The following is a 13,901-nucleotide window of genomic DNA, read 5'->3' as shown; positions in this document are numbered from 1 at the left end:
ACAAAGCAGAAGAAGTTGGCTGCATTAGAGTTTCAATACTAGAGTGGTAAATCTTTGCAGAAGAACAGCTAAGTTGCTGAATAACAGAATCATGACCACTAACATCTTCTGCCTCGAGACTCTCAGCCTGCCTCCAGTCAGAGAACATGGGGGCCAAAGGCTGTCTCTGCTCCAGTGGCTGTTTCGAGGTAGATGCTATCAAATTCCTTCCACATCTCTTTAGATTTCAGGAGACAAGCACCCACATCACACACAAAAAAACCATCCTCACATTCTTTTGTCAGCCAGCTCCCTGAAGGGGCACAGAGAAAGGAGGAGCTCCTCACCCCAAGAGGCTCCTGTGAAGGGCACAGGTAGGGTGTAACAGCAGAATAACACAGGAAATTTTTGCACTACTGCAGTCTGCACTGCACCTTCTCCAGGGATAAATAAAATTCCGATCTCCACAATCTCCATGGCTGTCAATCTGACACCTTTTGTGAATACTAAATTCACACATACAAAGAACTTTCTCCTTTGTAGGTTTTGAAACATCTCACATGCCGTTTCCTACTGGTAACGGAACAAGCAGCATAATTTCATACCTGGCAATTTGAAGCCTCTTTCAGCAGTTTGGAACAATGGATTATGCCTTTTGTTTGTCAGTAGGAACAGACAAATAAGAGGAAAAAAAACAACTGCAAACTTTCAAGCAACAATTGCTGTATTAGAAGAAGTGCTATTTTCTGACTGTTCATGTTGGCTAATAAACAAAGGGAACATCAGGTGTCCATTTTATAAATTCCAAGGATCTTGGATTTTTGAACTGGGAAAGTAGGACAACCTCCTGATACCTTGGGCAGATACATCCCTAACAACCAAGCAGCAAAAAGCAAGAACTGCTCCCTCATCATGCATGCAGCTCACCCGAGCAGCCCAGCTGGACAGGGAGCTACTGAGAGCTCAACAGGCCATGCCAGAAAACACTATTTACTTTTTGGACACAAGCTATAAAGAGCAACCAAGAAGTAATTAAGGTTCTTGAACATAACAGGGCAAAAAATATCAGCTCCAGTGTTGCTCACTGCTCAGAAGTTCTTAATACATCTGGACAGCTTCTCAGAGACCACCAGCCCATCCTCTCACTATCAATACTGAGTTTAGAGCTTCCAAAAGCCTCAAAATGCCTCTCTGCAGATTATTTTGCAAAGTCATTCTGAATGAGGGAACATCTAAAGCTCTAGCCTGAAAAAGAATAAACCTATCCATGTTTACAGGAACTGTATTGCTCAGTATAGCTAACAAGCTGCATGAGAGCCAACTGCTGCCAGGCCACAAAAGGGCTCCCAGAATGAAGGAAAAATTCCAATACATTCTTATATTAATATAATTCCAAAGGCTTGAATAAAAATCATCCTGGTTATATCAGCCCAGCAGTTGGTTTTGGCTGCTCCCCTGACTCTGGCCAGGGCCCAAAAGTAATCTTGGTGGAAGGCTGCTGCTAATACTACCTTGATATCTGTACAAACACCTCCTGCCCCACCTGTATGGGACAGTTAGCTGGTAGAAATTCACAAAAGCACGGAAAGAAGACACTGTGCAGTGTACATTTAACTATCTCCAAAATAATTAAAAACAGAGAAAGATTATATTAAAAGATAAAAGATCTCTGAAAGGAATATTTGGATATTCATGAAGTGCCCCTATATTTGCTTCTGGCACAAAACATTCATCCCATCCTCCAGCAAGGCAGGAAGAAGTTATTTTTGAGAACTTGATAGTAAGAACTGAAAAGAAAGAATTCTGCTTCTCTTGCTCTCTTTTTCTATTAAGCTAATTCCTGTTGTATAAAGTCAGCTTGAAAGCTCCTTTCAAAGAAAAAGGGGGAGGGAAGATAGGAAGAATCAGATCTGCTTGTTTTTTGCATTTGACATTCAGGTCTCGTCTCCCTGTTTTGTTTTCCTGGAGGACGCGGCGGCGCAGACCTCGCAGAATGATGACATCACACCTACCAAAAAAGCAAAACCCAAACAGGAGGGAAGCAGCTCTCCCTCAAACAGCTCAGAACACCAGCTCTGCTTCTGGCTGGTGCCTTCTGGATAATTCAAACTCAGTGGGTCTGAAGGTAACCAAATATTCCCTTCAGACCCCTGGCCCATGTGAGCAGCCCATGAAAATGGGGAAGGGGACAGTCCTCCTGCTCCTTTCCAGGCCAGGGAAAAATCAAGTTAAAAAGTGTTTAGCTACTGTTCCCCTCTAGAGATACCTTGAACACTGCATTGTTTTCTGCCTGTTTATACCTGTTTTATTGTTGGTTAGGAGTTACACAGGCAAGTGGCTTTTACCATGATGAAATAAAGCAAAGTACAGCATGTTTAAGTCACTCAGCAAATTGGAAACTGCTCTTTCTGAAATGCTTTATAAAGTTATTTTTTCTGTATGAGGCAGGCATTCTGAGCAGCATCCTTCCTGCAGAGCAAGGAGCCATTCTGCACCAGGAGCAGAGGAACTGCTAGGTGTGCATGCATGCAGAGTGCAGCACCTGCACAGGATAAAAACACACCTCTTGTGGTGAAAAGGTGTTCACACCTTGTCTGTATTTATTAAATCTCAGGAAAGGCCCTTGACAGAACATGTGCACTCACTGCTCCATGTCACAAGGAGATTTACCCTTCATGTAATACCTGAACCCAACACATTGACATGATTGGCAAGCTCAGAAATAAGAGGTTTTAAGTGAGAAATACCTGCCAGATCTTGGAACAAAATCTCCATTTAAGACACCAAACTAGACAGCACACAACCACTCTCCTTGCTTCACACAATTTATGACTTAATTTTCAAAACAACAACAAAAATCAGGAAGTAGACAAAGAGAATTACAGAAGTGGAAGTCACTAAATATTCAGTGGTCACATGGTTCCACTTATACCTACTGAACAGCACAATGGTGACAAAGCACTTGATTGCTTTTGCTGTGATTTTTTGGTAATTGAACATGAAACTAAGAAGACTGCCATCTCTACCTCATGTACAAGCTGAATTCAAACAGAACACTAATAATTCCTCAAAGCAGCAAAACAAACCCAGACTTGCTATTAACTTAAGGACAATGTTCCACCAGGAACATCAGCTAACCAGGGATTAACTCTCAGATTTTGTTCCCAAAAATATTTTTTAAATATGCCCTCACAGAGGATATCACATTCCTCTCCAGAACTCAAATGTCTTGTTATTACTCTATATTAAATACTAAGAAAAGGTTCTTCATCCAAAGGGTGTTGGGCACTGGAACAAGCTTTCCAGGGAAGCAGTCACAGGCAGAGAGTTCAAGAAGTGTTTAGACAAAGATCTCAGGCACATGGTGGGATTCTTGGGGCACAGGAGTTGGACTTTGATGATCCTTGTGGATCCTTGAGATCCCTTTCAACTCAGAATATTCTGCGATCAACTACCCTGAGAAATCCTCTCATAACAATGGCTGATTTCAGATCAAATGCAATTACAGATTTCTGTAAAGCAGCTGATGTTTTCTATAGAATTTGACTTTCAGCAGTGAAACAGTAAGTGCATTCCAGTGTCTATCTGAAGATCTCAATCTCCTGCCTCAGCGATTAAAAGGAAGGAAAATGAAACAAGCAATTGCCTTTAAGGAAGCATCAAAAACAGGTGGTAACTCCAGCCCAAGATGGAATTCTGCTTCTAAGTTGGAAGTCTGAGCTCTGTTGTCTTGGATGGGCCCAATGGAGCATGCTGAGTCCTGTTGGGTTGACTTTGGAGACCAGTCAGGACAGTTGGACAATGACCATCTCTGTAATTTTCTGTTTACATATTTACAGAATGTATTTAAGTGGTGAGACCGTATGTGTCATGTCCTTAGAAATGCTAATCACAGGCATGAAATCACATACAGAAAACCCCTAAATCAGCAGGTGCTCACTGCCTCCAAACCAGAAAATAAGCAGACAAGTAGAATCACAACTCACACCATCCTCTCCTTCCACTCATGCTGCTCCATATCATCCTTGCTTCCCCAACACCTATGTAAATAGGTAGGCAGATTTTGCAACCAGCATAATAAACAAGTATGAACTACTTCAAACCAGCACAGGTAACATTAGTTTCAAAGCTGAAAGCAGCTTTTGGAGAAAGCTTGCTAAATTTCACACTCCTAGTCTGTGGCAACATGGAACAAAAATCCCTCAGAAAAACAAGGTCCCAAAATACTGAGCACTTTCACACAGGTACTCAGACTTCAAGGTTTTAATGCTTTTTGGGGGTTATTCTAGTTTAAAAGCATGACTGAAGCAACAAAATTCTTAATTTTATTATTTCCAGGTAAGTCTCAGCTATTTTACTGTATAGATATGCCTTAAATGAATCCCCACACTGCAAAGACAGGTACAGCAGAATCTAGAACAGATGAAAGTTACTGGTGATGAGCTGAGCAATGGCTCACTCTGCAATGCTTATGGATTCCCAACAGGCACAGGGGCTGGAAGCTTCTGTCCCTTCCCAGGGCACCAGGTGAGAACCCTTTCAGCTTTTTACAGCAGTGTACATTTCCATTACACAATAACTAGACCCTGAAGAAAAGGTGAGATTTAGCTGTGGCAGAGACTGCACAAACAGGGTGAAAAGATACACTCTGCCTCCACACATCTCCATAAAAATGTCCAGACAATACCCAAGTCTTTCAATTTTATATGCACAGGAATATTTTTTACTTAGATGGGCAGTCCCCAGTTATCCCTGTGTATGACTGACTTCAAAAATGAAAAAAATTAAGTTTGTTGTTCATCAAGTTCAGGGACTGATTTACAATGCATTAAAAGCCCTTTTCAGACTTATGTAAAGATAAAAATCAGCAAAAAGTCACATCATAATAACAAAGAATATTAAAAATTTCAAGATTTATTCAGCTTATTCATGACCATCATTAAATTGCCATTATGGTAAGAAGAATCTACACAGTGCTCCTATGATGAAACAAGAAACCCCATCCCCTGCACTTTCAGCACATCAGGCAGACTTTCAGAGGGAGATCTGGGACAGTGCTGCTGCTGAACTTTGAGGTCTGTGCTGCTCCACCACACCCCACAGGCAAAGCAGCATCTCCTACACTTCTGCTTCCACCTTACAACCTGGGAGGTGCTGATGCAAACTGGGAAACAAAGAAGACAAATTCTTCTACCCCAACACCACCAGCCATGCTGGGCAAATTGCTCATTTCTCCACCTCTTCAGTACTTCAGTATCCCCACCTCATAAATGTAGAAAATAAATATGCCTTTATCATCCATTTGAAATACCTTGAGATTTGTGGATGAAATTCAGAGCTCAGAATTACTATTACTATCCTGCTAACTCAGAGAAAAGTATAATACCATCACATATGTAAGATAATATTTCTTTGCTAAAGCTTAAATTTCTATTTGTGTATTAATATTTCATTTCTCATATTAATATTAATTAGAACTATTTCTGTTTAAACATAAAATATTTGTAATACCTACAGAAAAACATTGTGATTATACCAATTTATAGTCACTAGAGTAATTACTTTTCAGTACCAGAGATTCCCACAGCAATGGGAAGACTATTCAAATGAGGATCACACACCCTGGTGCTGGACCAGCCACTGTGGAGAAACTCCAGAGCCCAATGTGATGGCCCACCTGCACAGTGGTCCACAATTACCAATTCCAACAACAGAGGAAAACATAAGAGACTTAAAATAATGTGCTAATTAGTATTTTCAAGATATAAGAGCCATTCAAGAAGAAGCACTAAAATATTTGGGAAAAATTAAGGGCTTTTCCAAAACATTTTTTAAAACTGGGCATCAAAAATTCCATGTCAAATTTTTATTCAATAAACTAGCAAATCATTCTTTAAATGTTCTTTATGGTTTTGTGACTAATTATGAGCTAGTGAAGGTAAATCATGTACTTTATAAGTAAACTATTTTCACGTTAGTCTAGTATTCAAAGCACTCTGCATGTTATTGTCAAATCAGGAAAGAATCTTTTGCCCAGTCTTGTTTTTGCAAATAAATTTGCATCATCAGTATTGTAATGAAATCAAAGCAAAGGTGAGGATGAAGACTTCCTTCTTCCATAACATTTTATTTTTGGATAAAAAACCATATATTCAGATGTCTTCTTAAGTACAGATTATCTTAGTGTTTGGCTCCCTGTGCTCTGTCCCTCCAGTCAGCAACAGAAATGTTGAATTCTCTGGTCAGTTCAGGACATATGTGTAGGCTGATCTGCTAAGAATGTGGTCAACTACTGAGCTAGCAGCTGACAGCAACATCTTCTGAGAGCAGGAGAAGGAAATATCTCCAGTGATTGTCATGCAACCACCTAAATTCAGCCCCAGCATCCTCACTAAGCCCTCTTCTCCACCTCCATGAGCACTCCAATTTGTACAGATCTGGCCACTCAAGGTAGCTTCTGGAATGGAGATGCTCTAGGATTTCCTTGCTCATGTACTGTGTCAAATGAAGGGAAAAATAACCTTCCATCACTTACAAAGGACAGATGATCAGCATTCAGATGGGTTTGCCTGCATTCTTGCTGCAAAACGGGCAGGTCCCAGCAAGAATTAAAAGGAGGTTCTACCACACACCTCCAGCCAGAGACTAACCTAGTTTTAAACACTTCAAAGCATGTGTTAGAGGGGGGTTTGTGTGGAAAGGGAAGAAGGAAAATTAAGCCAAAAACACAGGTAAGAGTTCAGGGTTTGCCTATATGGCAATTAAACCATAATAAAAATGGAGCTTGGCATTCTTTGCAAGGCACTGCCTCTGAAATGTACCATTATTTCCTTCCCAACTCTGACATGCACTTCTAGGACACAGCAGGAATTTTTGTCAAGGCCAAGGTTACCCTCTTTTTTAACTGAAGTTGCAAGCCTTCATAAAAACCCCAATCTAAGAGCCTGGCTGCATACCCGGACACACCAAGCAAGTACAAAGGGGGGGTTTTACCAGCTCAGCTGATGCCAGCAAAAATCAGATCACTGCACCTTGGTCTTTATGGGTGGCAAAACCACATTACTGCAGTCAGTCCAGCACATAATTCTCAAGGCAAGACTTCGATATGCAAAGACTAATTTAAAAAGCCCGAGGAGACACAAGAAAGTGATGGAATAAAGGCAGAAGATCGTGTGCTGTGCACAGACCCTGTGTTCTGTTTGACCCTCAAAGAGGGACACAGCTTACCTAGGGGTACAGGGCGAAATCATACCAAAATAGATTCCAAACCCAGGGTTTAACTAGTTTGCTATCTAGGCCAGGAAACAGTTCTGGAACACATTTAACACAGTTTAATCGCATCAAATCACAGCTGGCCCAGAACTGATTTTAACAACTGTCAACTGCTCCTTGAAACAGGCGAAGCCAAAAAGAAGATCACAGCACAGTTTACAAAGAGCACAGAGACAACCCAAACATCCAGAGCAGCAACAGCAAAGCAAGGCACATTCAAATCCCATGATCTTTATTCAGATTGGGTTACAAGGAAGTGGGAACTGGGAGGAGTTAATGTTAGTGACAACTGCAAGCCAGAACTAAAGGAGAAACATGTTGCACTACCACCAGGACACAGCTTGAGAAATCCTAATAACTGATGGAGAAAGTTACTGCACTACTTACTGGATACCCGTGGCCTATTTGAGAAACAGCACTAGCAAAAATAACCTCTCCTCTCATCTCGGCTGAGGGAGGGACAGCCACCAATTAAAAGGGGACTGAGGTGGGAAATGAGAATTGCATATTAAGAATGGTGAAGGAGGCAAAAATAACAAATACGTGCAATAGCACATGAGATTCCTTCCAAGAAATCTCAGTACAACATTTCCCTGGGCATGGGCTCATGGGTCTGTTACTGCCCTTGAGCAGTGGAATGTCAGGGAAGAGGAAGGATTGCTGGGTGCTCGAAAACAGACTGAACACATGGATGGGGAACAAGCCAAAAATGTTAAAAGAAATGGTCCCTACCCTTTCAACATACTTGTACTTGCATATTCCTCTTTCCCATGCTCCTGGACCTCAAAGCTTTCCAGACATTAGAAATCAGCCAGAGCAGAATGAATTGAAGCTGAACCAGCAACGCAAAGGGAAGGACTGATCCTGAGGTCCATACCCCTCAAAATCCGTGTTCAGCAGTGCTCAACTAATGGCAGAAGGCTAAAGGGAAGTAAAAGAAGTTTTAAAATTTAGGTGAACTAAGTGAAAGGCTGAAAGCAACTTTATTCACATTTTAAAAAATCAAGTGTAATACATACTGGCTTTCAGTCTAAAAATCTCTGAGATTAACAGTAAACATCAAAAATATTCCTTTCAAATATCAGTTGATAAGCTGACATGCAATAAAAGTTTCCAATGAAACTCACAGGCACTGTTCCCCCACATTCTGATAGGAGGCTGCCCTGTAAACATGCTGAACTCAATGAGCATAGGGGAAAATTGTTTTTATAAAATTACATCTCACTCTTAAGAAAATATTTGTATGGCTGTAGCCAGGAGTGTAATAAGGGTCATTGGAAGATCACAGGCACAAAAAACTGAAGAGCCTGCCAGCTTTCGAGCTTTGTGACTTTTACTTTTTTCCCCTCAAGATTTAACTTTTCCCCCAAACAAAACATTTCAAGCCTTTTCCATCCTAAGTACAATACTCAATATGTAAATCTCATGCTGTCACTCCATTCTGACCCCTAAAGAAAAATCAAAACTGTTTCCAGCCAAGCAATACAGCAGGCAAAACTACAAGCTACTGTCCAGTTGTATTAAGAAGCCATCAGCACTCTAACTCATGTTGAACTGTCCTCACCAACCCCTAAGAGAAAGGAAACCTCACCTCCAAGCTATAGGTGTGTAACTAATGCTGTAGATCTGTCCTCAGCAAGCTCTGATTAAACTGGAGAAACTTCTTTATCTAGACAAAACTTATTGCTGCTTTGGCAATTTCATGTTTTGTTTACAGTGGCTACCTTGTCTTTTCTTCTGGCAAAGAAACAAAGATTTATCAGAATGTGGAAAAAAAAAAATCAAGGGTAATAATGCACTGACTTCTCATCAAGTATTACAAGTTCCTAATGGCTTCCCTTTCACAATTAAAAAAATACTGTCATTCCAGTGATCATCAAGTATTTGTTCAAAAATTGCTTTAAAAACCACGTTTGGAGCCCCCACTGTGCTGGCGAATGTCCATTGTGTTTCTAAGGGCCTTCAGAAAGTATTCCCTCCTCCATGTTCTGTACTGTAAATGAGCACTTAGGCAAAGAGGAAGGAATAGTGTGTAAAAGCCAACTCTGCTTTTCAACAGCTCTCTATCTTTTCCTACTATTTTCTGCACACTTCTTTCCCTCAGACACTTTGCATTTAACCTCTGATTTCATGTTTTTATATTTTAATTTTTTTCACAGGAGGGACTCTCCCTCTGGAACTTCACATGAGGGGTTTAGTGATTTTTTGACCCTTTGTCCATTGAGTTTTTTTCAGTCTCTTCTGCACAGAGAAATCAATGTATAATCAGCAAAGCCTCAGCAAGTTAAAGGACAATAAAAACAAAGAATCCTGAAACCTAACCACTACAAGTTTAGCAAGAAGTGCCACCAGCCACCTCTGTCTTTAGACCCCCATTGGTGGCTCTGGTGGTGCAGCCCAGTCCCTGGGGTTGTCTCTAACCTCACCTCACTGTGCACTGAGCCATTTCAGATCACCAAGCTGACACAAAACTGTACTTTTCCTTAGGTTAGCTTTCTGCTGGTGCAAGATCAAAGACCAGAGCTAATGGAATGACACATGGAGAAGCAGGTGGGGGACAGGACTGCACACCTCAGTAAGGGGAACCTGCCAGAGAGCACCAGGCTGCACAAACCAGGCCTTCATCCTGCACTGTGTCCATCCAGAATGAGCACTTGGTGGAGAAGGCAGGACACACTCAATATTATACAAGAAAAGACAGATGTGTGTCTCAGAAAGTATTAAATCATCCTGCCCTGTGCTGTTACAGGCAAGCTTGTCCCAAGCATGGTTAATCAGGAGAGGACAGAACTGAAAACTTGCTGTCAGACCCAGGAAACTTTCCAGTTCAGACATTACCCCAGTCCAGGGTGAAGCTCAACTCTTCGCTTTGTCCAGGATCACAGAAAGAAATAAAAGTAAAATCCTTGACACTACTCAGCATACTTCAACAGGAAAAAGGTAATGGCCACCCACCACCACTGCCATTCAGGAGACAAGAGCGTGGCTCACCCCTGGTAACACCAAAGATTTTTATAATTTCTAGTGTGCACTTCAATCTAACAGAATGTTGTTTACATGATTTTAATATGAACAGGAACACAACAGAAAATGCTTCTAAGATAGGATCTTAGTGATTATGGGAGTGTTCTTCAAAACACACTGAGAATGGAATAAGGCAAGTGGTATTTACCATAGCTTCCTCACCACTTCTGGATCACAGAGTGAGCCAGATCAACCCTAATTATCTTCTTACTTGACAAAATACCTATACTATCAAAAAAACTTCTGGAGGCATATTTTGGAAATGACCTCACTCCCTACTAAGTTAGATCAGAAGTATATCCTTGCAGAAGTGACAGACATGAGAGACAACAGCAGCAGTATATCCAGTCTGTCTTTGCTAGAAAGAAAATTACATCTGAAAACCAAGTACCTGTAAATCACCTGATGTTGAGTATGCAAGGGCTGTGTCAAAGTGGAACTCACTACTGCAGAGTCAGCTACCTACAACATCTTTAAAACAAATCTCTGAAATTGCTGCCATATCTATTGTTCTCTACAAAACATCCTCATTACAGGAAATCCACTACTAGGATACATCTGAAGATGTAATTATTAGTGTGATATTTGTTTCTCTTCTAATGAATCTCACCAAGCATAAAACCTGAGACTGTCCTACTACTCATTAAAAACATGTTATTCTGGAGACAAAAACTGGTGAATAGAGCTAGAGATGAAAACTGCACAACTGGAGATGTTATTTAGCTGTAAGTAAACATTTAAAGTTCTTCAGTTTAGCTTACACTGGTATTTAACAGCAGGACATAGATAACTTTTTCAAATAGTCTAACTTGAGGCCTAAGCCACCTTATCTGTGCATAATTTTAATGCCAACATCTGGCCCTGTACAGCCAACACTTAATTCATTCAACTTAAAAAGAAAAATAATATCCAACTATCCAAAGAGTTTTTACTTCAGGCAGCTGTATTTCAGCAGGATTAAACTTAAAATTAGGCTGTTCTATCAGAACCACCTTCTCTTCACTGAGATATTGTTAACAGAGGAGAAAAACCTTCCCGTCAAGTTCAAAGGACAGACTGAGGTTCAAGTTTATCAATGTATTTCAGCAAATGGATAAAAGGAAGAGGAGTCCTAAAAATGGCAAACATACCAGTCAGAACTAGGCCAATGTTGTGGAGAATCTAATATGAAGGCTCAAGCCAATCGGTTTGCCCTTGGACATAAGTAGCAGAAACTATGGCACACGAACTATGAGGAGGCACAAAGGCAAGGAAAATATAGGCTCAAGAAAAGCATACCAAAAACTGTATTTATTGCAACAGAAGTTGTTATTCTGTAATCCTGAAATATGAAAACAAACCTTCCCTAGTGTCAAAATGTATCAGTTTTCCACGGTTTTCACTACTATGTGCTATCTGCCAAAGCTGTTTTTCAGACATTGAGGATCTGAACTATATTGTTCAATTTTTTAATATTTATAGATATATATATATTGGGAGTGGTATTTTTGAAACGTTTCATGTGAAGCATTCCAAGCTGATAACCTTTATCCAAATACATAAAACAAGAGCCATGTCAAACGCACTATAAATAGCATTCATAGTAAGGAATCAATAATATCCAAACCTTTAGGTAACATCTTATTAATCCGCCCTTGGCATGCATGGGCACACTGCTGTAACGGCTCTCAAAATGCAATAGTCAAAGGTGAAGGACACAATTTGTTCAACTAGTTAATGCAACTGCTATTTAACCAACAGAGCCACTAAAATGCCACCTAATGAAATACTCCGTACCATGACAAGCACGATAAACATGAAACGTTTTTCTAAGAAAATATATTAGAAGTCCTCAGGGCTGTTACCGATCTGTCATATTTTTTTCCGAAGGCACGTAAAGATCTACATTTGACAACAACCATTTTAATCTCTGGTTCTTTCCCCCCCCCCACCCATTTCTTGTACCGCGCCCAACACAATGGTACAACTGCATCTCCCAGGTATCGCCTTGGTATTTATTTCTGCTTTCACAGTGACAAAGGTCAACTCTGATGCTCCAAAGATGCTTGCAGCAAAGCTGGGTGAGAGATATTTCTAACGACATACCCATACGCGGGTTACAGAAATCCAGCCTCCATGAGATGTTTTAATCTGACAAATTAAAATGGTTGGGAAACGCTATTTGGGTAACGGAATCGGCCGCCACATGCATTGCTGAGAGGGGAGCAATAAAAGGTCTTTAAAATAGGTCACTTTCAGCCAAATCCCACACCAGCACCGAACAAAATGGTATATACACTGAAAACTCACCGCTTGGGGAGGAGCGAGGGGCATAGAGGAAAAAAAAAAAAAAAAAAAGAAAAAAAGAAAAGGGTGAAAAAAATAAAAGGGCATAAATCCGCGCAGGTCTCCGAGGGACCCCAAAGCCCCTCTGGGGGTCGGGCTCGGCCGCCGGAGCCCCCGGGGGAGCCGCAGACAAAAAGGGCCGCGGCGCTGGGCACGCCTGGCCGCGGGGCCGGCCCCGGCCCCAGCCCTGGGCCTCCGGCGGCCCCTGACAGCGGGGAACACCCCTCCGCCCGCGGCCGCCCCTCCGCGGGAAGCGCCATTTCGCCGCCCGTTCCCCCGCCGGTGCTCGGCGGCGCCGGCCCCGACCCTGCGGCACTGCCGCAGAGCGCGGCGGGGGAGGCGCCGGCCCCACCGGGCCACCCCCCCCACCCACCGCCTCCCGCACCCTCCCGGGGCCGCCCCGGCCGAGCCCCCCGCCGCGCCGCCTGCCTTACCCTCCGCCGCAGCCGGGCTGGGAGCGCCGGTCGGCCCCCCGCGGAGGAGGAGGAGGAGGAGAAGGAGGAGGAGCGGGGCAAGGGGCGGCGGCCCCGCGGGGGGAGGCGCCCCCGGAGGGGCGTCGGGCCCGGCCCCCGCGGGTGCCCGGGCGCGGCGGGCACAAAGGCGGCGGGGCACGGCACCTAAGATGGCAGGGCGGGCGCGGCGGAGCGCTCAGCCGCCGCCACCGCCGCCACTACCACCACCGCCGCCGCCTGGGCCCCGCTCGCCGAGCCGCGGCCAGGCCGCGCCGCGGAGGCGCGGCGTGCGGGAGGGCGGGCGGCGCCGGCCGTGCCGCCGCGGCGGAGCGGGTCCGTGTGCCGGGCCGCGATCGCTGCCGCCGCCCCGCCGCCACCTCCCTTCAGCGCCGCCCGGGCTCCGGCTGCGCCGCCGCCGCCGCTCCGCGCTGCCCGCAGCCAGCGGCCCCCGCCCGCCCCTCTCGCGAGACTTCGCCGCCCTCTCCCTCCCCCCCCCACCACCGCGGCCGGCGGGAGGGGCTGGGGGCGGCGGGGGGAGCAGGGGCGGGGCCGCGAGGGGGCGACGGAGGGGCAGTTGTGGCGCGGGGGCGGGCGGGGCTGCGTGAGGAGCGGGCGGCGGGCTGAGGGGTCCTGGGGGTGAGGGGCGGGTGGTTCTCGGTGTGACCGTCTCTCCGAGGCGGGAGTATCGGTGTGAGGGTCTCTTTGGGGAGAGGGCGTTGGTCTCGTGGGCTCTTATGAGGAGGGGCAGGCGGCTGTGAGGAGTTGTGTGAGGAGGAGCCCTTGGTGAGGGGTCATTGGTGTGAGGAGAGAGTAACCAGCTGTGAGGGGTTGTGTGAGGAGGGGTTTTGG

The 13,901-nt window shown here is 44.1% G+C and overlaps 1 protein-coding gene across 2 annotated transcripts in view; it reads right to left on the bottom strand.

The window, feature by feature from the left end:
- TAOK1 (TAO kinase 1) overlaps positions 1 to 13,193 on the bottom strand; it is a 62,998-nt gene extending 49,805 nt beyond the window's left edge. For both annotated transcript variants that reach the window (XM_059866152.1, XM_059866153.1), the window contains exon 1: positions 13,035 to 13,193. The gene's annotated coding sequence lies outside the window, so the exon portion shown is untranslated. The remainder of the gene's footprint in view (positions 1 to 13,034) is intronic.
- Positions 13,194 to 13,901: the final 708 nt, after the last annotated feature.

The sequence above is a fragment of the Haemorhous mexicanus genome, chromosome 22 (assembly GCF_027477595.1).
Source record: "Haemorhous mexicanus isolate bHaeMex1 chromosome 22, bHaeMex1.pri, whole genome shotgun sequence".
Taxonomy (NCBI): Eukaryota; Metazoa; Chordata; class Aves; order Passeriformes; family Fringillidae; genus Haemorhous; species Haemorhous mexicanus.
The sequence above is the reverse complement of the archived record's forward strand: the minus strand, read 5'-3'. Positions and strand labels throughout refer to the sequence as shown.